Source organism: Ranitomeya variabilis, chromosome 1, assembly GCF_051348905.1.
Source record: "Ranitomeya variabilis isolate aRanVar5 chromosome 1, aRanVar5.hap1, whole genome shotgun sequence".
NCBI lineage: Eukaryota > Metazoa > Chordata > Amphibia > Anura > Dendrobatidae > Ranitomeya > Ranitomeya variabilis.
In genome coordinates, this window is record NC_135232.1 from 646,563,579 (window position 1) to 646,590,146 (window position 26,568).

General features: G+C 43.8%; 1 protein-coding gene across 11 annotated transcripts in view; it reads right to left on the bottom strand.

Annotated features, from left to right (window-relative positions):
• The window catches only part of SIPA1L1 (signal induced proliferation associated 1 like 1), a 324,202-nt gene that overhangs the window by 249,631 nt on the left and 48,003 nt on the right, over positions 1-26,568 (bottom strand). The window lies entirely within an intron of this gene.

The window sequence follows — 26,568 nt, forward strand, 5'->3', positions numbered from 1 at the left end:
AACCACATTCAAGAAGATTATTAACCCTTCAGGTCTTTCACAGGAATTTTTGGAATGTTTAAAAAAAAAAAAAAATTAACATTTAATTTTTTTTTCACAAAAAATTAACTTCAGCTCCAATTTCTTTTATTCTACCAAGGGTAACAGGAGAAATTGGACCCCAAAAGTTGTTGTGCAATTTGTCCTGAGTACAACGATACCCCATATGTGGGGGTAAACCACTGTTTGGGCGTATGGCAGAGCTCGGAAGGGAAGGAGCACTGTTTGACTTTTCAATGCAAAATTGACTGGAATTGAGATGGGACACCATGTTGCGTTTGGAGAGCCCCTGATGTGCCTAAACATTGAAAACCCCCACAAGTGACACCATTTTGGAAAGTAGACCCCCTTAGGAACTTATCTAAATGTGTGGTGAGCACTTTGACCCACCAAGTGCTTCACAGAAGTTTATAATGTAGAGCAGTAAAAATAAAAAATAATTTTTTCACAAAAATGATCTTTTCGCCCCAAATTATTTATTTTCCCAAGGGTAAGAGAAGAAATTGGACCCCAAAAGTTGTTGTCCAATTTGTCCTGAGTACGCTGATACCCCATATGTGGAGGGAACCACCGTTTGGGCGCATGGCAGAGCTCGGAAGGGAAGGAGCGCCGTTTGGAATGCAGACTTCAGGTACCTTCACACTAAGCGACGCTGCAGCGATACAGACAACGATGCCGATCGCTGCAGCGTCGCTGTTTAGTCGTTGTGTGGTCGCTGGAGAGCTGTCACACAGATGGCTCTCCAGCGACCAACGATGCCGAAGTCCCCGGGTAACCAGGGTAAACATCGGGTTACTAAGCGCAGGGCCACGCTTAGTAACCCGATGTTTACCCTGGTTACCATTGTAAAAATAAAAAAAAAACAGTACATACTCACATTCCGGTGCCCGGCGTCCGCTTCCCTGCACTCCTCCTGCATCCTGTGTCAGCGCCGAACATCTCCGGCATCTTCCACAGAGCACAGCGGTGACGTCACCGCTCTGCTTTACGGCCGGCACTTACACAGGATGCAGGAGGAGTGCAGGGAAGCGGACGCCGGGCACCGGAATGTGAGTATGTGTTTTTTTTGTTTTTTTTTTACTTTTACGATGGTAACCTGGGTAAACATCGGGTTACTAAGCGCGGCCCTGCGCTTAGTAACCCGATGTTTACCCTGGTTACCAGTGAAGACATCGCTGGATCAGTGTCACACACACCGATTCAGCGATGTCAGCGGGAGATCCAGCGACAAAATAAAGTTCTGGCCTTCTAGCTCCGACCAGCGATCTCACAGCAGGATCCTGATCGCTGCTGCGTGTCAAACACAACGATATCGCTATCCAGGACGCTGCAACATCACGGATCGCTATCATTATCATTGTAAAGTCGCTTAGTGTGAAGGTACCTTTAGATGGATTGGTCTGCAGGCATCACGGTGCATTTGCAGAGTCCCTGATGTATCTAAAAAGTAGAAACCCCCCACAAGTGACCCCGTATTGGAACCTAGACCCCCAAGGAACTTATCTAGATGTGTTGTGAGAACTTTGAACCCCCTGAGTCAGTACAATTACAGCGATACCTCATTTATATCTTTTTTTAGGTTTTGGCGCTTTTATACGATAAAAACTATTTTATATAAAAAATAATTATTTTTGAATCGCTTTATTCTGAGGACTATAACTTCTTTATTTTTTCACTGATGATGCTGTATAGCGGCTCGTTTTTTGCAGGACAAGATGACGTTTTCAGCGGTACCATGGATATTTACCGCATATCCTTTTTGTGATCGCGTGTTATTCCACTTTTTGTTCGGCGGTATGATAATAAAGCGTTTTTTGCCTCGTTTTTTTTGTGATGGTGTTCACTGAAGGGGTTAACTAGTGGGACAGTTTTATAGGTCGGGTCGTTACGGACGCGGCGATACTAAATATGTGTACTTTTATTGTTTGGTTTTTTTTATTTAGATAAAGAAATATATTTATTGGAGCAATTTTTTTTTTTTTTCTTCATTTAGGAATTTTTGTTTTTTTACACATGTAAATATATATTTTTTTTTTTACTTTTTTACATTGCCCCGGGGGGGACATCACTGTATAGTGACAGATCGCTGATCTGACACTTTGCACAGCACTGTGTCAGATCAGTGATCTGACTTGCAGCGCTCCTGGCTTACCAGCGCTTGCTCTGAGCAGGCGCTTGTAAGCCACTTCCCTGCAGGACCCGGAAACAGCCCCGCGGCCATTTTGGATCCGGGGCCTGCAGGGAGAAGGAGGTAGGAGACTCTCGGAGCAACGCGATCACTTCCTATGCTTCCCTATGCCGCCGGAATGCTGCGATCATGTTTGATCGCAGTGTTCCGGGGGTTAATGTGCCAGGAGCGGTCCGTGACAGCTCCTGGCACATAGTGCCGGATGACAGCTGTGATAGTCAGCTGACACCCGGCCGCGCTCCCCCTGAGAGCGCGGCCGATCGCATATGACATCCCGTCGGTGGTCATATGGGCCCCATACCACCTCGACGGGATAGTACGTCTAATGTCAGAAAGGGGTTAAATTTACTCTTATAACCCAGGAAAAAATAAATAAAATTGCAACACCAAGTAATAAAGCGGCAAAAAAAATGAGATTATTTAATTGAAATGCAGCTTGTTTGTAGGAGAGGAATTTATTCAATGGGACGTTCGGTTAAAAGTATGGTCTCAACTGACTTATACAAGCCTGCAGTTCCTGTATGTGACCTCAGACTGGTGAACCCTATCATCGCGTGCACTGCCCACTATCAGGATTCTCCGACAGCAGCACCGGGCAGTTATATGAGCACAAGCATGCAATTTGCATGCTTACAGCCACATTCCAACTAGACATGCCCGGCCTAGCTCAGCACTCTAGCATTGAGCGAGGCAGTACAGGTCAAGTTTGCACATGACCACATGTATGCAAATTACAAACTTGTGGTCATGTGCCCCAGAGTGATTGCAGACTTGTATCCTAAACGTACTGTCACACAGTGCCATTTTGATCACTACGACGGCACGATCCGTGATGTCGCAGCGATCGTATGATTATCGCTCCAGCGTCGTAGACTGCGGTCACACGTTGCAATCACGGCGCTGGAGCGATGCCGAAGTCCCCGGATAACCAGGGTAAACATCGGGTTACTAAGCGCAGGGCCGCGCTTAGTAACCCGATGTTTACCCTGGTTACCAGCGTAAACGTAAAAAAAACAAACAGTACATACTTACATTCCGGTGTCTGTCCCCCGGCGTTCTGCTTCTCTGCACTGTGTAAGCGCCATAGCCGGAAAGCACAGCGGTGACGTCAGACGTCACCGCTGTGCTCGCTTTCTGGCTGGCCGGCGCTCACAGTGCAGAGAAGCTGAGACGCCGGAGGACAGACACCGGAATGTAAGTATGTACTGTTTGTTTTTTTTACTTTTACGCTGGTAACCACGGTAAACATCGGGTTACTAAGCGCGGCCCTGCACTTAGTTACCCGATGTTTACCCTGGTTACAAGCGAACACATCGCTGGATCGCTGTCACACACAACGATCCAGCGATGTCAGCGGGTGATCAAGCGACGAAAGAAAGTTCCAAACGATCTGCTACGACGTACGATTCTCAGCAGGGTCCCTGATCGCTGCTGCGTGTCAGAAACTGCGATATCGTTAACGATATCGCTAGAACGTCACGAATCGTACCGTCGTAGCGATCAAAATGGCACTGTGTGACAGTACCCTAAGTCTAGAAGATTCCTTTAAGGCATGCTGGGCAAATGCTACGGCAAAATATCCAACAAATCTGACCTCTTGTATATGTTAAATAGCTTTTCGAAACACAAATCACATACTGCAGAAGATTTCTGTGCTTGTTTTTGGGGACCTGCATGGAAAAAAATATTTAGAATGACAAGAATAAAGTGAATTACGGTACTTCTGTGTGATCATACAGTGATGCAGTTCCTGGTGTGCAGGGCTGTGGATTCAGAAAGCCAAACCTCCGACTTCTCAATTTCCATGACTACGACCCCACAGCACTCATCACTACTGAGCATGTACATAGAGTGCAGCACAGATTCATCTCATCTACGACTCCACAGCACTGGTTACTACCGAGCATGTACATAAAGTGCAGCACAGATTCATCTCATCTACGACTGCACAGCACTGGTCACTACTGAGCATGTACGTAAAATGCAGCACAGATTCATCTCATCTACGACTCCACAGCACTGATCACTACTGAGCATGTACATAAAGTGCAGCACAGATTCATCTCATCTACGACTCCACAGCACTGGTCACTACTGAGCATGTACATAAAGTGCAGCACAGATTCATCTCATCTATGGCTCCACAGCACTGGTCACTACTGAGCATGTACATAAATTGTAGCACAGATTCATCTCATCTATGACTTTAGTTTTGTTGGCCTCAGCTGCATGATTTACAGCTGCTGGACAGCCTGAACACATGTGGGAATTCCCTAACAGGCATGCCTCACATGTTTTCAGCCTGGCTAGCAGCCGTAAATCATGCAGCTGTGGCAACGAAAACTGAATCTCGAGCACTTACAAATACTTGGAGACCACCAGAGCGTGCTCGGGAAAACCCGAGCAACGAGTACACTCGCTCATCACTAGTCACTACTGAGTATGTACATAAAGTGCAGCACAGATTTCTCATCTCCAACTCCACAGCACTGGTCACCACTGAGCATGTACATAAAGTGCAGCACAGATTCATCTGTACTAAAAGCCGAGCTCCTTCCATCAGAAACAGAACAGACATTTATAGGACATTTCACAACTTTCCCAAATACTTATGCAAACATTTACAGCATATCCTGCATTGTACTACTCTACCCAAGTTATTATATATTTTACGAGTCGGTCCATTTTATACAGACTAACTCAGACTCTACCAAAATGGACACTACTCTGACTCCACAGCCCTGCTGGTGTGTGTTCCTTATTCAGACATCCAGTCCACGTGATTTGGTAGACTGAAGTGGTACAACACCCTGAAATGCAATAATGTATGATCAGATAGAAAGAATGAACTTCACACCCATTTTTCTCCTTGATTCGGCAGTGCAGCATGTTGATGGTTTTTCTCCTTCTACCAATTCAGAGTTGGGTCTTGCTTGGTTGTCTTGGTAATTAGAGAACCTGTTACTCACCTGTCCCAAGTATCGCGGGCTCCGCTCCCTTCTCTTGGGTCTGCGGTCCTCTGTTGTGCTCCACGTCAGGTTTTACAAGTGGCTGGCATGGATCAATGACAATCTCCCTAGACCTATTTAAGGCTCATTGACACACCTGTCTTCCTTTTTTGATTTGCTCCATTATTTGTACTTATGTGTTTCAGCTCACATCTATCCTTGCTGGGTTCCACTCCATCTATCCCTCTGACCATCAGTTTTCAGTTGGTCCTAGCCCCCCATGATTACCCATGTCCTCTGGAAGTTGTACCAATGATTGAAGTCTGTCTGCCTACCCGGACCGTAGGATTAGCGGATCCACAGCACCTGGTGAGCCAGGTCCAATACCGCATCTCCCTGCCTCGATTGAAAATGTCAATGAGACATGCACCTCATTCTTTGTCACTCTGAAGGGTCCCATTCACAACATATGTCAAGCTGCCCGAAATCTGACATGCCAGATCCTTGACTTCCCCTACATCATTAGACCGTAAGCGAAGCCCACGGATATAAGCAGATGCCAACATGTAAAGGGGAGTTAAAGGGGGTCTGTCAATAGGATCAACCATCAAAAGGCATCTACAGTATATGGGCATGTAGGTCATAGTAAGTTGAATAATATAGCAGTTTGATATCTGTGAAGATGATCTGCATCAAAAGTGTAGAAGTCAGAGACATTAAACTCATTTCTTTACACATCTTCACAGTTGCCAAATCATTCATTGGAGCTAAATGGAAAGCAGTTAATATACCTATTAACAATATTATTGAAAAGGTTTTTATTCACAGTACTTTTGAACTTGCTATAGCTCTGAGAGACAATACTCTCCCTAAGTATAATGCCAAGTGGTCTTTGTGGAATCAGTTTTATGCCATAAAAGCAGAGTCCTTTTAACAGTCTAAGGCCATATTCACTTGTTGCGGTTTTTACTGCGGATCCGCAGCGTTTTTGACGCTGCGGATCCGCATCAGTTTTCCATGCGGTGTACAGTACCATGTTAACCTATGGAAAATAAAAACCGCTGTGCACATGCTGCGGAAAAAAACGCGCGGAAACGCAGCGGTTTATTTTCCGCAGCATGTCAATTCTTTGTGCGGATTCCGCAGCCGTTTAACACCTGCTTTATAATAGAGAACCGCAGCTGTAAAACCGCACAGAAACCGCGGTAAATCGGCAGTAAATCCATGATAAATCTGCAGGAAAAACGCAGTGTTTTTGCCCTGCGGATTTATCAAAATCAGTGTGGAAAAATCCGCACACCATTCCGCAGCGTGTGCACATAGCCTAATCCTTGATGTTAATCAGTATAACATACCTTTCAACTGTATTTGATTTCTATATTACTGTAAATGCTTTATTACGGTATCTTTTACTGTCTTTTACCTTTTTTTTTTCCTTTGTACCCCTCCCCTTACCTCCCTATTCCTTCCTTTTCTTCTTCTTTTCCATTGTATCTGTTTACCCTTCTTTCCTCTTCCGCTTTCCATTTTTCAATCTTTCCTAGTTTAACCCTTATAGGTTAGTAGTAAGACATGCTATTTTTTTTGTTCTATTGTTTATTGCATTTGTATTATATTATGCATATTTAATATAACTTTACATGTAATAATAATCATCTTTATTTTTATATAGCGCTAACATATTCTGCAGCACTTTAGAGTTTGCACACATTATCATCGCTGTCCCCTATCAGTATGTCTTTGGAGTATGGGAGGAAACCGGAGGAAACCCACGCAAACACGGAGAGAACATACAAACTCCTTGCAGATGTTGTCCAAGGTGGGATTTGAACCCAGTACCCCAGCGCTGTAAGGCTGCAGTGCTAACCACTGAGCCACCATGCTGCACCTATGTATTTTTATAATGCATGGGTCTTCTTTTCCCCTTTATTTCCCCTATTTATGTAAAACTTGCAGAGAACACCTCCCTCTCTGTGCTAATATTTGTACCAAATATGTAGCATACATTGATTTAAAAGGTTAAAACTGAGCAAAGTTTGACTTATAAGGAATATGCACACAGTCATACGACAGATACAGGCCATAGCGTATCTCTTTGCCGCGAATGGTCCACAACACAGACCTGTAGGACCCTTAAAGGGAACCTGTCACCTGAATTTGGCGGGACCAGTTTTGGGTCATATGGGCGGGGTTTTCGGGTGTTTGATTCACCCTTTCCTTACCCGCTGGCTGCATGCTGGCCGCAATATTGGATTGAAGTTCATTCTTTGTCCTCCGGAGTACATGCCATTGCCTTGCGCTGGCGTGTACTCCGGAGGACAGAGAATGAACTTCAATCCAAAATTGCGGCCAGCGGGTAATGAAAGGGTGAATCAAACACCCGAAAACCCTGCCCATATGACCCAAAACTGGTCCCGCCAAATTCAGGTGACAGGTTCCCTTTAAGGGTACACGCATGCAATTTTTTCATGTGTATCGACTTCCTTTCCTGGCAGAAGACTTTCCTTACTTTTTTACTCTGCTTTTATTCCAGAAAATAAAAGAGTAAAAAGAAATTAAAAAATGGATGAAGCGATTGAAATCCATCAAACGGGGACAAAGAACCAGAAAGCTCTCCAGACACAGATTACGCTGGGGAATGGATGGTTTATATGAGGATACGGTGCCAGTTGCCAGTTCAGATCGGCTTCAAGGATGATCATTTTCACAGACACTGAAGGATAATTGTCGGCCGCTTTGAGAGCCCCTGCTCCCATCTGCGCTTTACAGCACGTTTCAGAGGCCATTACGACAAAGACGTTATAGGTAGGATTGCATTCCTGATTGCAAACATCTAAATTAGAGACCTTCTCAACAATACGCTGAATTGATTGATCTGGATTACAGACATTTGTCACTGCCAAACAAAGAAACCACACAGTGACGGAAAAAGGAAAAGTGAACAGAGGACATAGTGATAATAAAGTAGACCGCAAACTGGAGGTTGAGCCAATAAAATACAAGAATGTAACAATCTAGGGTAATTGATGGGCAAAATTATAACTAAACTGATAATCTAGACCCTTACACTTGCCACCTAATGTTTATGGGTTCGTGGGGCTGTTAAAACTCCCAAAACAGCAAATTATGGGAAAACAGATTAGGCATGTTGGATTTCAACATGCCCAATCCTTTGTTCTCATAGGAAGTAAGACACTTTCAGCGGTGTCTGTCAGCAGTTTATTGCCCTCCATCTACCCACTGAAAACCCAGGAACACTTGGCCAAGCTGAGACTGCATGTTCATGGTCTAAGCTGATGGATATCTACTTTTAAGTGACAGGATAGACTTTAAAGTAGCATAGTTTTTCAGCTTAAAAAAATAATACATTTGAAAGCACGGAAAACGGAATAAGCTGCAAATAAATAGAAAAATTGCTCTCCTTCGTTCCAGTCTGGATTTTGGAAAAAAAAAAAAAAAAAAACGACTCAAAATGGTGTCAAACAACGGTGTGTAAATGAGGTCTATACTCAAGAAGTGCTATAAGGGCTTGTCCATGCTTACGGTTCAATATATTAATGACTAAAAATGACTGCAGACTTGTGAATCCTCACAGTGAGCACATTGTCAGATGTCTCCGAAGCCAGGAGTGGGCGGCCGTGTGTCCAGAAGCATGTGATTTGCATACATGATGCCACATGACAACTAGACATGAGCAGCCTCATTCAATAGAAGTGGAGGCCGGCATGTCTAGTTGGAATGTGGCTGGAAGTATGCAAATCGCTTACTTGTAGTCACATGATTGCCTGCTCCCGATGCCTGCACTGGAGAATCCGGACCGAACGCACTGTGAGGATTCACAAGTCTGCAGTGATCTATTTTTATATGCCAGAATTTTTTGGACGCAAAAATTAAAAGTTGCTTCATGCTTTATTTAAAAAAGAAAAAAAAAAAAAAGGAAAAATAATTTTTGGACTAACTATGATCTAAAAACGACAACGAATACCACAAGACAAAGTAAATAAAAATAACACAAAATTTGTAAATGATGAATCGGCCCAAAATTCTGGGGCTCGTGTCCACATAACAGGTACAGATTTAAGGACTTCTTGAACTAAGTCATACAATTCTAATTTTAGAGGACTCGGCCCTCGATTACAGGAAAGTGGTGACATCAGTCGCTCAGAGTTGCTAGGAGACCTGATTACAATGAAGGGTTTTACGTAAAGTAAGCCATCATATCTGAGAAGGAGAAGTATCGGATATGTGAAACTTCTAACCTGAACATGATGCCGCCCCCCCGAGCCTACAGAAAAAGAGAAATGCATGTAAGAGATAATGTATAGGTCCGTGCTGGGTAACTGGTCCGTGACCTTCTCCGCGCAGTACAAATTGGGGCAAAGCAGCAGCCAGCAGGCGATCAGCCTGCAGAATATATAAAGGTGACTTTCACCACAAGATTTACATGTGAGCATGTGGGCAAAGTAATTAACAGGGAAATGCGTTCAGATTAATTGGCAGCGAGCAGATGGCCCCCGCTTATAAATTGCAGAAGAAGAGTTATTCAATCAAGTGACAGTGTTGTCAATAAGAGTTAAACTTTACATGTCGCTCACATGCAGCGGTGGCAGATTTTTCTTTTGGAGGTCAAATCAATACAAATACATGAAAAAAAAACAATGACTGATGCACAATACACCTTTCAAGTTATTGGATTCCACAGTTTCAGAAGAATGGTAGCAGTCAGTTATAAAAATGAACTTTGACAGCGCCGTGACAGGAGGCACCTTGAGATGGCGCCTCTTCCAAGTCGATATGTTAAGATTTATTTTTTGCAAGATAATGCCATGAAATCAATAGACATTCCTGAAGCCTGAGATTCATCTTGCGTCCCTCTACTTCCCTCTGTACTACCCTAGCACAGCAATCACCTCCATGGTGCCATATTCAAAGTCATCTTGCGTCCCTCTACTTCCCTCTGTACTACCCTAGCACAGCAATCACCTCCATGGTGCCATATTCAAAGTCATCTTGCGTCCCTCTACTTCCCTCTGTACTACCCTAGCACAGCAATCACCTCCATGGTGCCATATTCAAAGTCATCTTGCGTCCCTCTACTTCCCTCTGTACTACCCTAGCACAGCAATCACCTCCATGGTGCCATATTCAAAGTCATCTTGCGTCCCCCTACTTCTCTCTGTACTGCCCTAGCACAGACATCTCTACCTTGGTCACCCATGCAAAATCACTCCGTAGTACGGCAGTATTAAAAAATTAGCGGCTTTACAAAAAAAATAAAAAAATCCAAAAGCATCTTGGGGGATGCAGCACAAGGCACATGTGCAGCGGCTTGCTAAGCCAGGACTATACAGGAGACAGGATTTGCTTCCTTGACTCTTCACTAGTATGGAGCAGTACTGTATAACTTTAGTTCTTCCTTCGATGCCCATTTCAGCGAGTTCCTTTTTTTAGAAAACTATTACAAATCCTAAATAACAATATGTGATGGGTCATTTGATCATAGGTTCCCTTTAAGCGACTGTATTACAACAACACTTCTGAGGTGCAATTGTGTTTAGGCCACTAACAAGAGATTAAAAAAAAAAATGCTCATCTCAGAAATCTACATTGGTGGGGCTCCCTAATATCTGCACTATTCATCTTCAACTCCCATAGAGGTGCATGAGCTCTCTGTTATATACAGGTGCTTCTCACAAAATTAGAATTTCATCAAAATATTACGGTAATTTCAGTTCTTCAATACAAAAACTGAAACTCATTATATAGAGTCATTACAAACAGATTGATCTATTTCAAGTGTTTATTTCTGTTAATGTTGATGATTATGGCTTACAGCCAAAGAAAATCCAAAAGTCATTATCTCAGTAAATTAGAATACAATACCACACCAGCTTGAAAAATTATTTTAAAATCCAAAATGTTGGCCTACTGAAACGTATGTTCAGTAAATGCCCTCAATACTTTGTCGGGGCTCCTTTTGCATCAATTACTGCATCAATGCAGCGTGGCATGGAGGCGATCAGCCTGTGGCAGTGCTGAGGTGTTATGGAAGCCCAGGTTGCTTTGATAGCAGCCTTCAGCTCGTCTGCATTGTTGGATCTGCTGTTTCTAATCTTCCACCTCACAATACCCCAGGTTTGTAAACCAGGTATTGGTACTTTTGGCAGTGTGGACAGGTGCCACGTCGTTCTGGAGAATGAAATTTCCATTTCCAAAAAGTGTGAAGTGCCCTAAAATTTCCTGGTAGACGGCTGCGCTGACTTTGGTCTTGATAAAATACAGTGGACCTACACCAGCAGATGACATGGCTCCATAAACAATCACTGATTGTGGAAACTTCACACTAGACCTCAAGCAGCTTGGATTGTGTGCCTCTCCACTCTTCATCCAGACTCTGGGAACTTGATTTCCAAATGAACTGCAAAATTTTCTTTCACCTGAAAAGAACACCTTGGACCACTGAGCAACAGTCCAGTTCTTTTTTTCCTTAGCCCAGGTAAGACACTTCTGGCATTGTCTATTGGTCATGAGTGGCTTGACACAAGGAATATGACACTTGTAGCCCATGTTCTGGATACGTCTGTGGGTGGTGGCTCTTGAAGCAATGACTCCAGCAGCAGTCCACTCCTTGTGAATCTCCCCAAAATTTTTGAGTGGCCTTTTCTGAACAATCCTTTCAAGACTGCTGTTATCCCGGTTGCTTGTGCACCTTTTTCTACCACACTTTTACCTTCCACTCAAGGTTCCATTAATATGTTTGGATACAGCACTCTGTGAACAGCCAGCTTCTTTAGCAATGACCTTTTGTGGCTTACCCTCTTTGTGGTGTGTATCAATGACTGCATTCTGGACATCTGTCAAGTCATCAGTCTTCCCCATGATTGTGGAGCCTACAGAAACAGACTAAGGGACCTTTTTTAATGCTTAGGAAGCATTTACAGGTGTTTTTTGCCATTTATTCTAATTTACTGAGATAATGACTTTTGGATTTTCATTGGCTGTAAGCCACAATCATCAACATAAATAAACATTTGAAATAGATCACTCTGCTTGTAATGACTCTATATAAGAGTTTCATTGTATTGAAGAACTGAAATAAATTAACTTTTTGATGATATTTTAATTTTGTGACAGGCACCTGTATGCTTTTAATATCAGACTTTCCATAGGAATCCTGCAGAAAAATAATGGTGCTTCATCACAAGCCATATGTAGAGTCATTCTGCCTAATGGCTCGCTCAGACGAGCGTATAATCTGTCAGTGTGCGCAAGGGATTGCACACAGATCCATTATGGCCAGTGTGTCAATGCACATAGCGGAATTTCCACAATAAAATAAAATAACACTATCCAAACAGCTCTGGCACATGGAATCTGTGGCCACGACTGGCCCGATTTTCAAAACGACTGTCTGAACTTGGCATTAGAAGAACAGATACTAATGGAGAATTTGTGGAGCGGTTGTATGGCCTCCATCATACCATGGAGCAGCTGTATAGCCTCCATCTTACTATGGAGCAGCTGTATGGCCTACATAATACCATGGAGCAGCTGTATGGCCTCCATCATACCTGTCACGATCCATTTTTGGATTTGTGGCAGCTCTGGTTCCACTATAATTTTAATGTAGCTTTTTTCCTTTCAGTCCAGCAGGGGTTAATGTCAGTTTTCCTTGCTGGCAGCATGCTGTAGCTGCTGAATTGCTAGGTCAGCTGATGTGGGTGGTGACCACTCCCACAATCCTTTAAATAGTCACCTGATACATCAACTGACTGTTGGTGATAGAGTTATTCTATTGAGACCAGCCTTGCAGTTGCAGCTCTCTGGTGTCAGCGCTGCATCAGCTACTTCTGGAGTTTGGAGTCCTGTTTCTGTGTCCTCTGTGTTGTGGAGCTTGGCAGCGAAGTCTGGTAGCTAAGTGTTGTGCCAGCCAGTGCACTAGCCAGGGCAGTGCGAGGTGACAGCGAGGGATGAGGTTCGTGACGGCAGCGGGGTGGAAAGGACCCGCTTAGGGTGTTAGGGGAGTGCAGGGACAGGATCAGGTTGGAGCTCAGGAGATGTCCATTCCTCATTCCCTATCGGTAGGGCGTTCCTCTCCCCATTTCCATCCCGTAGAGTGTGTGTCTGCTGACCGACCCTCTGTTGGGTCATTACATTTCGTGACAATACCAGGGTGTGGCTGCGTGGCCTCCATCATACCAGGGTGTAGCTGTGTGGCCTCCATCATACCAGGGAGCAGTTGTATGGCCTCAATCATACCAAGGGAGCAGCTATATGGCCTCCATCATACTAGGAAGCAGAAACACTAGGGTGCAGTTGTATGGCCTCCAACATACCAGGGAGAAGCTATATGGCCTCCATACTAGGGAGCAGCTGTGTGACCTCCATGAGTGTGTCCCTCAACCTATAGCTACCAGCTGCAGTAACGGTACTAGCATGTACACTTTGATGCTTCCCATAAGAACACAGCGACTCCAAGAATGATCAAAAATCATGGGAAGGTTCACACCACCATAATGTGTAGGTAATTCCTAGTCCGACCGCAAGTCTCTTGACCTGAACAAACAGCACTTTCTGTGCCTACGGTGAAGTTCGATTAGGCTCTCTGGACACAAATTGTGGCAATAATACGGACAAGTGAACCGTCCCCATCTATGATGGAGTAGTCACAAAGGGTTGTATCTAGGGTGCAAGACTGCAGCCTTTGTAATTGCTTATAATAATATCAAGGTAAGAGGACAATTGAAATAAGGAAAAGGGAACCTGCGTTTTGAATTGTAGCACATTGCACAAAAAAGAAAATCTAGTCTGGGAAACATGGCACAACAAAAAGGTGCAACCTGGGACCTGATAAGATCTCGCCTAGTGCTGAAATATCAGATCCTTGCTACCTTCTAACTGATGGCTGAAATTTCCTTTACACTTTGTGAAACCCTGACAACAATTCACACAGAGGGTATAGCGGACGAACCAAATGTTCTCTAAACAAGTAGTTAAAAAATTTACACCAGCTCACTTATAGGAACGTGAAGAGCACATTCGATGACCGCAGCCTCTTGCCTCTCAGTCGATCATTTATAGAGATTTTCACAGATAACAGAACTATCTGCTGAGTCTAAGACGGTAATTGTCCTTACAAATAAATACCTCCATCTATGAAAACCACTGAGAATTTCTTTTAAGTTTTTGCAAATCAGCATAGCGAGACTAGATTACCTTCCTAGAACGGAATGCTGTGGTTTTCCAACTAACATTATAACATTAATACGGGACGTCAATATCAGGCAAACACCTGAACAATAGACATCACGTACTGCGATAGTAAAAGCTCAACAGCAGAGTTATTACAGTAACAGTCATATTGTCAATTACGTCAATCTAAAAAAAAAAAAATTTATAAAATGACTGCCAAGGAGATGATGGACATCTGCAATTTTTATATTTTGGAAATAATCGGCTGAATGTTTAAACGGGCAAACCCTGTGTATTAGCTAATTATAGGGTTTCCCATTACTACACCTGCTAAGTGACCTAAATAAAAGTCACCCCTATATTACAGCTCAACGTTTTTTGTTTTTTTAAAAAATGGATTTAAAAAGGAACATGAAGCTACATTTTCTGCTCCTAAATCACAAACAGAGCCTCATTAATAGCTACCTACAAACACCTCTATCCAACTTTGCATCATTCAACTAAATTAAAAAATAAATACCACCCCACATTTTTTATTTATTGGTAGTATGCCAATTACTGATAAATAGTCATATGGGAGGCTCTTTTTTTCTCCAAGAATCACATAGTCCAGGCTTCATGGACATCTCGTAGGACAGGACATGCAATTACAAGCCAGCCCTGGTGGGATCAGCGCATGCGCAGTGAAATGAAGCATACGCTCCTCAGCATTATCGGAGCACTGTTATATATAATGTAGGGATAAAAGGTAGGCTTTAGGTAACATTCACACAGGCAATGCAGTTTGCTCCAAAGAGTTGCAGTTTTATTGCTTTCATAAAACTCCAAGGGATTCAAAAACCAAAAACAGCCTCTTCTGGGCATAAAGGTATCACAGTACATAAATATTTCATACAGCAGGGCACATATATGTCAGTGCGGGTTCCCCTGAAAAGAGATTACAGTCCTTTCTCCAAGAGCTAACTTTATACACAGAAAAGGCACAATCCTACCAGTCTCGGTTATCACCTTCAGCCCGAGCTCCAGCAGCTTCCAACACCAACAGAGGTGTTCAACTCCCGACACAGTTAACACTGAACAGGCTGCAGCCTCCACATTGTTCTCTGCACACACAGACTGCTCAGCTTTCCTAGCTAACCCATACAGCCTCCAGTCAGAGAGAGAACTCAACACCTGCCTCTCTCCCAGCTACAGCTCACATTTTGGCTAGTCATTCACTAACAGCACACTCGACTCTGCTCTATCCCAAAGACTGGCACACCTAGTGAACACAGGCCTTGGTTCTAGTAAAATTATAGGCAGGTGGATCAAATTCTGCAGAGCTAGGATTTAACTCTGTCCTACCTGGTTTTGCTGTAATAGATTACATTTTGATTTCAAACTTTATAAAGGTTGTAATATAATTTAAATCTCCCAAACTATTACATCACCAGGAATAAAGAAAAATAACTAGCAAAAAAGCAACAAAGATATCAAATAAAACAGAGTACACATGTCCACACCGTACCGCATGACTTACAGAGGATATCTGAGAGACGCTTTACCAAGAAACATTTCTGAGTGCAGAACACACATATAACACATACTACACACATATATAATCTATGCACAAAACAAGTCAGCCGGCTGTATAAGCAAAACTAACATCCAGAGGATTAAGGAAAGATCCTAGACATGACTTTAAAATACTTGTGTGAAACGGTTGCAAAATGTCTTCTGCATGACAAGTCGGCACATTACAGTAGGGCCGGCTAAATGATAGGTAACGGTGAGCTGTGAGGCCCATCACTGGCGACATTTTCCACAGTGCATTACAGTAGCCTAATTTGGGCAAAGAAGGGAAGTACGACCAATTTCTTATAAAAGATCAGCAAATGTGGTGGTAATGCACAGATTATGGAAAAGCTGGGGGAGGATAGTGGTCTATTGATGGCAATCTTTAATGATATCCATTTGTGTCATTGGGGAGAGGGGATTATGTCACTGCTTACCTCTAGTAGTGGCTTCTCTGCCTTGAGAATAAAGAATTGGGCAAGTTGAAACCCACATGCCCAACCATTCCGTGCCTCATATACCTGCTGTCAGGTCAGACAGGGACACTGCTATAGATCGTTGACCAGCTCCAACAAAATAAGACAGTTTGGCCAATGTTAATCTAAAATACACAGCTACTTATGGGTTCATGTCTGAAATATGTGCTTAAAGGGAACCTGTCACCCTGAAAATCGAAGATGAGCTAAGCCCACCAGCATCAAGGGCTTATCTACAACATTCTGTAATGCTGTATATAAACCCCCGATGTATCCTGAAAGATGAGAAAAAGAGGTTAGATTATACTCACCCAGGGGCGGTCCGGTCTGATGGGCATCATGGTCCGGGGCCTCCCATCTTCATAGGATGACGTCCTCTTCTGGTCTTCACGCTGCGGCTCCGGCGCAGGCGTACTTTGTCTGCCCTGTTGAGGGCAGAGCAAAGTACTGCAGTGCGCAGGCACCGGGACAGGTCAGAGAGGCCTGGTGCCTGCGCACTGCAGTACTTTGCCCTCAACAGGGCAGACAAAGTACGCCTGCGCCGGAGCTGCAGCGTGAAGACCAGAAGAGGACATCATCCTATGAAGATGGGAGGTCCCGGACCGCGATGCCCATCGGACCGCGATGCCCATCGGACCGGACCTCACTGGGACCGCCCCTGCCCCATTACAGAATGCTGTAGATAAGCCCCTGATGCCGGTGGGCTTAGCTCATCTTCGATTTGGGCGGTGACAGGTTCCCTTTAATGGGTTGAATGATTCGGCATAAAAATGTTACTATTATATCAAAGCTTGCATGAAAAATAGCTTGGAAAGGTTTTTTCCAGAGCTTTGATACTGGTGGCCTATTCTTGGGATAGGTCATCAATATCAATATCAGATTGGTGGGGGGCAGACAATATTAAAGTGGATGAGAGCAAAGCTGAAGTACCCAAGGACGGCCACGACACAACGAGTGGAGCTGTGCGGTCCTGGTTCTTAACACTGTGCACATCCAGCTGTTGCGGCAGATTGGTGGGCATGCCAGACCACCAGTGACCGGATATAAGGAGAGGTCATCAATATCTAAAGCGCCACGTATACATTAAACTAACGATGGCAAATATGAAAAAATTGAGGCTACTAAGTCTGAAACTATTGATACTTATTGGAGTATATGGGATCCTTGGATCCAAGCTCAGAATGACGACGACCTTTCTAGAACATTTGTCTCTAGCTACATAACACACGACTATACTTATACATCTTGATAACCTTAATTCTTGGTTCATTCAATCTGGTATCTCACGTCAACTTAGCTCTCATGAATAACACTCAATGTTCTCTGTACCCCCCCCCCCCCCTTTTTTCCCCATTCCTTCCCCCCCCATTAACCCAAATATAATGGAGTTAAAATTGTTATTCAATGGATTTATACAAATAATATAATATCTTCAAGGATAATGTAACTTTCCTCATCTTATTTAATCATATTTCCCCCTGCGAGGGGATCCTTGAACATTATGATCTGTGTCTATGTTTAATGATGTTCTCAGAAATAAAAATGTTGAAACTAAATTAACGATGGCAAAACCCTCAAGATTGGTTGGATTCAACAGACAATCTATGTACAGGAGAGACGGCAGAGAGCGCTCCTGCGTACGGGATTGCTCCTGCATACAGGAGACGGCAGAGCGCTCCTTCGTATGGGAGAAACGGTAGAGAGATGAGATTGCTACCGGAGAAGCGAGAAGATGAACTATGGATCCTTTTACATCAAATTCTGTTCCAACTGTCCTGCAAAAATTTTCACAGCATTTTTTAAACTCCGTTTACAAAGATCAGATCCCAGAGTGTCACCTTGTGAGCGTCAGATCAGATCCCAGACTGTCACCTTGCGAGTGTCAGACAGAACAGATCCCAGAGTGTCACTTTGTGAACGTCAGATCAGATCCCAGACTGTCACCTTGTGAGCGTCAGGTCAGATCCCAGACTGTCACCTTGCGAGTGTCAGACAGAACAGATCCCAGACTGTCACCTTGTATCAGACAGAACAGATCCCAGACTGTCACCTTGTATCAGACAGAACAGATCCCAGACTGTCACCTTGTATCAGACAGAACTGATCCCAGACTGTCACCTTGTATCAAACAGAACTGATCCCAGACTGTCACCTTGTATCAGACAGATCTGATCCCAGACTGTCACCTTGTATCAGACAGATCTGATCCCAGACTGTCACCTTGTATCAGACAGAACAGATCCCAGACTGTCACCTTGTATCAGACAGATCTGATCCCAGACTGTCACCTTGTATCAGACAGAACAGATCCCAGACTGTCACCTTGTATCAGACAGAACAGATCCCAGACGGTCACCAGGTGAGCATCAGACTGCTGTATGTCTCCTTGGTGTTGACAGAGCATACACCCTATCAGCAGACATCGGCGAGCACAGCCCAGACAGCGCCTTGCTCCAGAGAAGTGCGCAGAGGAATGAAATATGAGGCACCTGGGTGACTCACCGGCGTCTGGGCCTTGAGTGTAACCAAGACTCACCTTTCTGTGAACTGCCACATGTCCTACACCTAAACACACACACACACACACTATAGAGGAGGATCATGTACTCAGCTTTTACACCAAAAAGGGAACTATCCTGGCATGACAGTCGGTATTGTTAAAGTCCTCCAAGTACATTTAACTTTGCTAAGATTCAACTTTCTCATTAAAAATAAATTAATTAAAAAAAGCCAATGAGAAAAAAAAATGAAGATGTGATTTTACAAGTCATGTTTTGTGTGTAAATTGCATAGACAAGGGAACAGCGGGTATAAAATAAGAGCAAAACCTGGCCACATCTGACCTGGTGACAGGTCCTCTCCAACACGTACTTAGGACATGGCAAGCAATTTCGAGGTTCACACAATCTCGTAGTGGCAGAATGAGTTAAATTTTTATTTAAAATGAGAGACAATTTACGACCCCTAAACCTGGGGCAGCAGGAACCAGATGCATTATTACAGCCGTGTACGCTTTACGGTGCGTTATTTCAGGGAAAACCTACTTTGAAAAGTTGGGTGGGGATGTGGGGACCTTGGATATCAGGTGACAAGGACAAATCAAGTCCCCAATGGCTTTTCCGTGCCCCCCCAGAGCGAAGGGTCTCTATAGAGAGTGTATGGGAATGGGGTGGGGAGAAGATGAAAGATGGACACCACTCAAGATGGCATCTGTGTGTTGTCCAATTTTTTTCCAGACCCATAGACTTGCATTGTCGATTTTGATCCGACACTTGGATCATTATCGGACATGTTTCTGCGATTTTGAGGAAAAATATAAAAAAAAGAGTAGACCTATATTCAGTCCATGGAGCTGTTAACATTAGGGGCAAGTACAATCTGTGAAAAATACAGATAAAACTCGTACCCGATAAATGGACGTCTGAATGAGCCCCAACACAGATTTTAGAGACCACCTTTACTCCTATCCAAGTAGCCCCAGTCTGAGAATTAGGAATGGGATATAAATGAGCGGTTAGCGTGGGGTTTCCGCGTATTTTATCACCAGCAAACAGGTTCCATTTTAATATTCTGGCAGATCCGGTCACAAATATTCATAAATTGCAGACTCGGAGAATTTGGTTATTTAACGCCCCTTTCATCGAATCCTGGAGTATGTGTTCGGACTGATTCTTTTATCACTGCGACGCACAAAGCAATATTCAGTTCCCATAGTGACTGCAGATGTCAAATAGACGTGACGAGCCCGCTACCAGCTCCGCTCCCAGAGATGCAATTACCCAGGACTGCCAGGAACGCTGAGTAAAGCTGGGGAGCTCAGATAATCGCTATCACAGATGCACATGTAGAAATATGTTCCTATCTTGCATGTGTATTGGAAGGAGAGTCTCTGTTAGGGGTTAAACGCAGCAGATTTTCATCTGGATGTGCTGCAGAGAATATCTGTAGCAAAAATAGACTAAAACGGTCAATTCTCGCTGCGGGTATGTCCTAGTTCAATAGAAAGGATGAGATGTGCAGCTTGACCACTACACCATTTTGGCATTAGCTTTTTTGGCCACAGAAATGCCCTCATTGACCTTTGGGTTACATGCATGCAAGGGAGGATCCCGCCACAAATCTGCACTGTGGGCATGAGATTTAAAAAATGTCATTCACTTTGCTGGTACCGGAAAATGCTGCGTGTTTTTTGCTGATCTACAGGGAAAAAAAAACACACCGTGTGAACAAGCCCTATGTGTGCGTTTAAGTTTACTGGTGGCCAGCAAACTACGAACTCAGTGCTAGACCATTTGTGGACTTCTTTGAGCTCATCGGTTCTCCTCAAAAAAATCTCTTGACTTTACGAGACTAAAAGAGAAGTTTGCAATCCTCGGGCCCCTTTAAGTCAGCAAATAAGTTAGTCTACGTTCACATTTGCGGTCTGCGCCGCAGCGTCGGGCGCCGCAGCGTCGCCGCATGCGTCATGCGCCCCTATATTTAACATGGGGGCGCATGGACATGCGTCGCACTTGCGTTTTGCGCCGCATGCGTCACTGCGGCGCACGCGTCCGGGCGCAGAGGACGCAGCAAGTTGCATTTTTGCTGCGTCCAAAATCAATCAAAAAAAGGACGCATGCGGCGCAAAACGCAGCGTTGTGCATGCGTTTCGCTGCGTTTTTGTTTACGTTGTGCGTTGCGTCGCTGATGCTGCGGCGCACAACGCAAATGTGAACGTAGCCTTAGACAGCGGCTACAGAAAAACACACAAAATAAGCACGTCGCCACCTGCTTAGTAACACCAGCCTTTCCATAAACAGCGGTGTGATGGTGGGAACATCTAGATCAGTAAATATGATGTCCCACGAGAAATAATGGATGATGATTAAGGACTTGGCCAGTGATTTTGGCCCAAAGACTTCAAAACTCTGGCTACTGCTGGTTTCACAGAATGCTTCCCTGCCAGATGATGCTGGGAGAGATCAGGCGTGGGTCATTGTGTGATGTAAGCGAACACTGGTCTGACCTCATAGTACGATCAAAGGCCGTGGCCAAGCTTGGTAACAGTTATGCCCATAAGCTAGGCGGGTGCCAAAATGATGGTCCATGAGGCCAAAATCAAAGTGGGCTTATGCAAAAATGATGGTCCGTAAGGCCAAAATCAAAGTGTATAAATTTGTTAGGACCACTCAATATTTCCAGTAGGATGCTTTACCAAGGTCGGGACCAACACTCTCCTCTTTTGGAAAGTAAGGCAATTCAGGGAAAGGAGATAGTTTGGATGAAGGAGACCTAGATGGTGTATGAAGTCTTACAGGCAACGTGCCATGATGAACATTTGCAAAGTAGCTCACCTCCAGAAGGAATAAAAATGATACTAGTGCCACCGACAGGTCACTACTAAGCCAATATTCACACCCACAGAAGAACCTTGAAACGTGACCAGGGATAAAGCCAAACTAGAGATCCAGTTTCAGAATCCTTGCCCCTCATCAGTTCAGAGAAGGATAAAATATGAGAACTTGGGTTATAATATCGCCGTGGGGGTTGCATGTTTCAGCCTCCAGCTAAAGCTCTTTTCACATTTCCAGTGCTCATCTTTGACAAGCACTACGTTGGAATCCCCAAAAACCTGGATTCCGGTGGAGCCATTCACCCATTTGTGAACAGGATATGGCCTCCATTCTGGAAAGACTAATTTCCCAACCTGAACAAAATTGAACCACATTTTTGTTGCATTTTGGGAACGAAAAAAAACCTTGTCCAGTGCTCGATCTCCAAATTTTCAAGTTAAAAAAAAAAAAAGGTTTATTGAACCATTAAAAGCACACAAGCTTAAAAACTGGACATCATGCAAAACATTTTTTTTTACTAAGAATTGCACAAATTTATAGGTTAGAAACGCATAGGTTTTTCAGGATATCCTGTTTCTAAACTTGTGCGAGTTCAAAACTTTTTTCGTACGGTGAGCTGAACATTTTATTTCCATCAGAATATAGCTTTTTGGCAGTTTCCAAAGGAAACCCATGACAATGTAGTGCTCGGTTTAGAGAGCTCGAATATGAACCTAACCTAAGCCCTAATTCACAGGCATACAGTAGCCATATTTCCAACTCACGAAGTCCGTGTGTGTGCCGTGATAATGTTGCTACAACAGAAAGATCCCACGCGCACACGACGGAGATACATTTTACTTAAAAATCACTTTGCGAACATGAACCAACCCCGTTAAGAACGCAGTGCTGCTCGGCAATGGCGTGTGTTATGTAACTGTGGGGGTTGTTTCATTAAATATAGGTATCCGGCTCATCATCCGCAGCGCATATTAATTAGTCTGACGATTTTCATTCTCAGCTCATACGGAAGAATCTTTTATCAGCACCTCTGAAACTCCCTCCCCGAGCTCCCGATATGTTCATTAGAGGCGAGAATGCTGACAGCTCTTCTCCGAGATAAAGCGCTTCCTATGGTTCACACATTTTTCATCTCGTCCTAAGTGGCATGTTCATTAGAGCCTGTGTATTAAAGGTTCCTCCGTCAGGCACACCATAAACCTCCACGGACGGCGTCCTCTCCTGTGAAGCACTTATTGCTTGGCATGTAGCGGAGGACTTGCCCGCCGTCAGCAAATTGTTTACCAGCGGGATCGTCCTGTGGGTTATGTAAGATCAGTCATGTCCGCCATCAATGAATGAGCTGATAAAATGTAAGGATCGCATCCTTATGAGCAATAAAACAGAGATTAAAAAAAAGGGTGGAAAATTAGTTTCTAACGCCATCACATCAAATTGACATGGATAATGTATATCTGACGTGACAGAAAAACACGCCTGACCGCTACGTGGCAAATCGTGCCAATGGCTGACTATTTATACCGCCACCGGCTGCACATTCACAAAAGGTATCCGAGGTCAAAATAAGTGTCGGGGTATTCTAAGGCCAAGTTCACACTGGGTGATAGAGGTGCTAATGACAAAAAATGGGGGAGGAGGAGGGGTGTGATTCTGAAATGGAGACATTGAATAAGTGAATTTAAGATATCTGGTTGGTTTAACAATACTGAACCCTTCTGTTTTAGGTTCATGGTCATAAGAGAAAAGACGACACACAAACCAATTTGGTTATCTGCACTGTTAAGAAAGCGGGCCGATTATATGGACCGACAATTGTTCACAAGAAAACTCATTGGCGATCACAGCCCGTATGAACCCGCCACCATTCAGCCGAGGATTGAGCAAAATGTTCATTCGACATCACACCTCCCCATAAGCAATGGATAGCAGTAGGCTGAACAGTGGCAGATATCTCGGCTGCTTCTCCTAAACACAGGAGTGCACGCTCTGCCAAGTGCTCCTGTGTTCTCTTCAAGAGAGCGGCAGAGTCGTATCTCAGAACAAAAGGTATGAGATTCGGGATCCTTACCTCCACCATGATTTCTTCAGGGATAGTCAGCAGGCCCCATACACAAGCTCGCTGATGTCGTTGGGCTTGGACGCCGTTAGTATAATGTGTATAGGGGCCTTAAAAAGGAATCGGTCACCAGATTTTGTCCACCTAAACAGAGCAGCATAATGTAGAGACAAAGACCCCGATTCCAGCGATGTGTCACTTGCTGGGTTGCTTGTTGTAGTTTTCATAAACACAATGGTTTATCAAGCATAAAATGATTTGAAAAAAAATAAAAAGTGGCAGAACAAATTATAACATAAGAATCTGACATATACAGGAGTATTTCATTCAATACTAAAGGTACCGTCACATTAAGCGACGCTGCAGTGATATCGACAACGATGCCGATCGCTGCAGCGTCGCTGTGTGGTCGCTGGAGAGCTGTCACACAGACAGCTCTCCAGCGACCAACTATGCCGAGGTCCCCGGGTAACCAGGGTAAACATCGGGTTACTAAGCGCAGGGCTGCGCTTAGTAACCCGATGTTTAACCTGTTACCATTGTAAATGTAAAAAAAAACCAGTACATACTTACATTCTGATGTCCGTCAGGTCCCTGGCCGTCTGCTTCCCGCACTGACTGTGAGCGCCGGCCGGCCGTAAAGTAAAAGCAGAGCACAGCGGTGACGTCACCGATGTGCTGTGCTTTACGGCCGGCCGGCGCTCACAGTCAGTGCGGGAAGCAGACGGCCAGGGACCTGACGGACATCAGAAGGTGAGTATGTACTGTTTTTTTTTTACATTTACAATGGTAACCAGGGTAAACATCGGGTTACCCTGGTTGCCGATCTGACGACCAAATAAAGTTCTGGACTTTCAGCAACGACCAGCGATATCACAGCAGGATCCAGATCGCTGCTGCGTGTCAAACACAACGATATCGCTATCCAGGACGCTGCAACGTCACGGATCGTTGTCGTTGTAAAGTCGCTTAGTGTGAAGGTACCTTTAGTGTATAACTATCTGAGCAATCTGTTCTACACAGGACACAATTATAAAACTAGGATAAAAAACAAAATGAGCAAATCCCCTGCAGTAAGTAAATAATAGTACACATAAATAATATAGGGTACGTGACATTATTTCGATCAAAAAAGCATAAAAGCCATCCCATCAAGACAAGGTGACCGCAATCAAGATGGACCCCAACTCTTGTAGTTCACCTCTCCTTTCTATGTGCCAGCAGGCCTCAAAATAGACGGGACGGAGCAAAACCCAGAGCTGACTCTATAGCTTTCCACCTGCCCGTATAGACTAAATGTTGCTTTAACAGTCAGGCCTAGCCCCTTCTATTTTAAAGCCTGTTGGTGAAATACTAGTTAGGGGCCATCCCGATTGGATCACCTTGTCACGGTGGGATGGCTTGTATGCCTTTTTTGATCAAAAAATTGTCAACTAAGTACTGTATGTTATTTACATGTACTACTATTACTATTTACTTACTTACTGCAGGGTATTGGCTCATTTATTTTAATCCTAGGTTATGCTTCTTTATGACCACAGTGTGAATGTGCACCTACCTACATACGATGCAGCTCATTTCTTTGGGTTTACCGTACACAATTAGTATACAGTACCAGTTTTTGTTTTTTTGGTTTTTGGAAACAGACGTGGTGAGAACATTGCATGGAGTTTGAAACTATATCATGAACAGATTTCCAATGAGCATAGAAAGATCTATTATTTACGCTCGCAAGAGGCAGGAGGAAGCCAGAAGGGAAACCGGTCATCTGAAGAGTCAAGTAAAAATATTACTTCCTACAGAAATCCAGCCGCAGCGGCACAGAGAAATGTGAATGTAAAACCTGCCGGTGACCGTGGACGGCATTATTCCACCCCGCTCCCATTAACAAGATTGCCAATCACAACTGGGAACACTCCTGGCTGATTGCTGACGTCGGGCTTTTCTTGGCTCGCATACATTTCTCATCAGAGCAAGACAAAAACTGAGCCAAAAAAAAAGTACTGTGTCAAATACCAGGAAAAATTTTGCAATCAAAAAATAAGAAAAAAAATGCAATTTTAGTCAATTTAAAAAATACAAAACAAACAAAGGGAATCTGTCGACAGGTTTTGTTATGCAATCCAAAAGCAGCACGATGTAGGGGCAGAGAGCCCGATTCCAACGATGTGTCACTCAGCTACAGTGCCAACCAAAATTTGACTGGGCCATGAACTAACACCTTCTCTGAATGTAGCCTCTTTCAGAGATAAGAATTTTTTTTTTTTTGCATATTAGTTGAAGGTAAAAAAAAAAAAAAAAAAAGATGTTGCGCCAACCCTAGTTAATCAACCTGCACCATGGACACAAAAAGGTAAGCGATTCGAGGGCCTTCCATCAACTGCCAGGTACCACTGCCTGGATGCTGAACCGGATCTGCTCATCACTAACTCATGCACATTAGTACGCATGGGAGCGTACATTGATATGTTCACCTTTGGGGACTTTTTCTTTTATTAAATTTATGTATTTTTGGCTAAAAATAATTTTTGTAATTGGGTTTCATTAAAAATTTGGAACCGTTTTCCTTCTATGCCCTTCGATAGTGGCACTATTGCTGGCTGCAGAATGAGTTAACTGAGAATCCATAAGTGAGCTCATTCAGATGGTCTGATGGGAGTTTGTAACTCTCCTATCTGCCTTTTTTCTGAATTATCAGCTGATTCACAACCACAGACCACACAAAAGCTGAATGTACGAGAAAAAAAAAGCTTGAAAAAGCAAAAAAAAAAAAAAAGGTGCA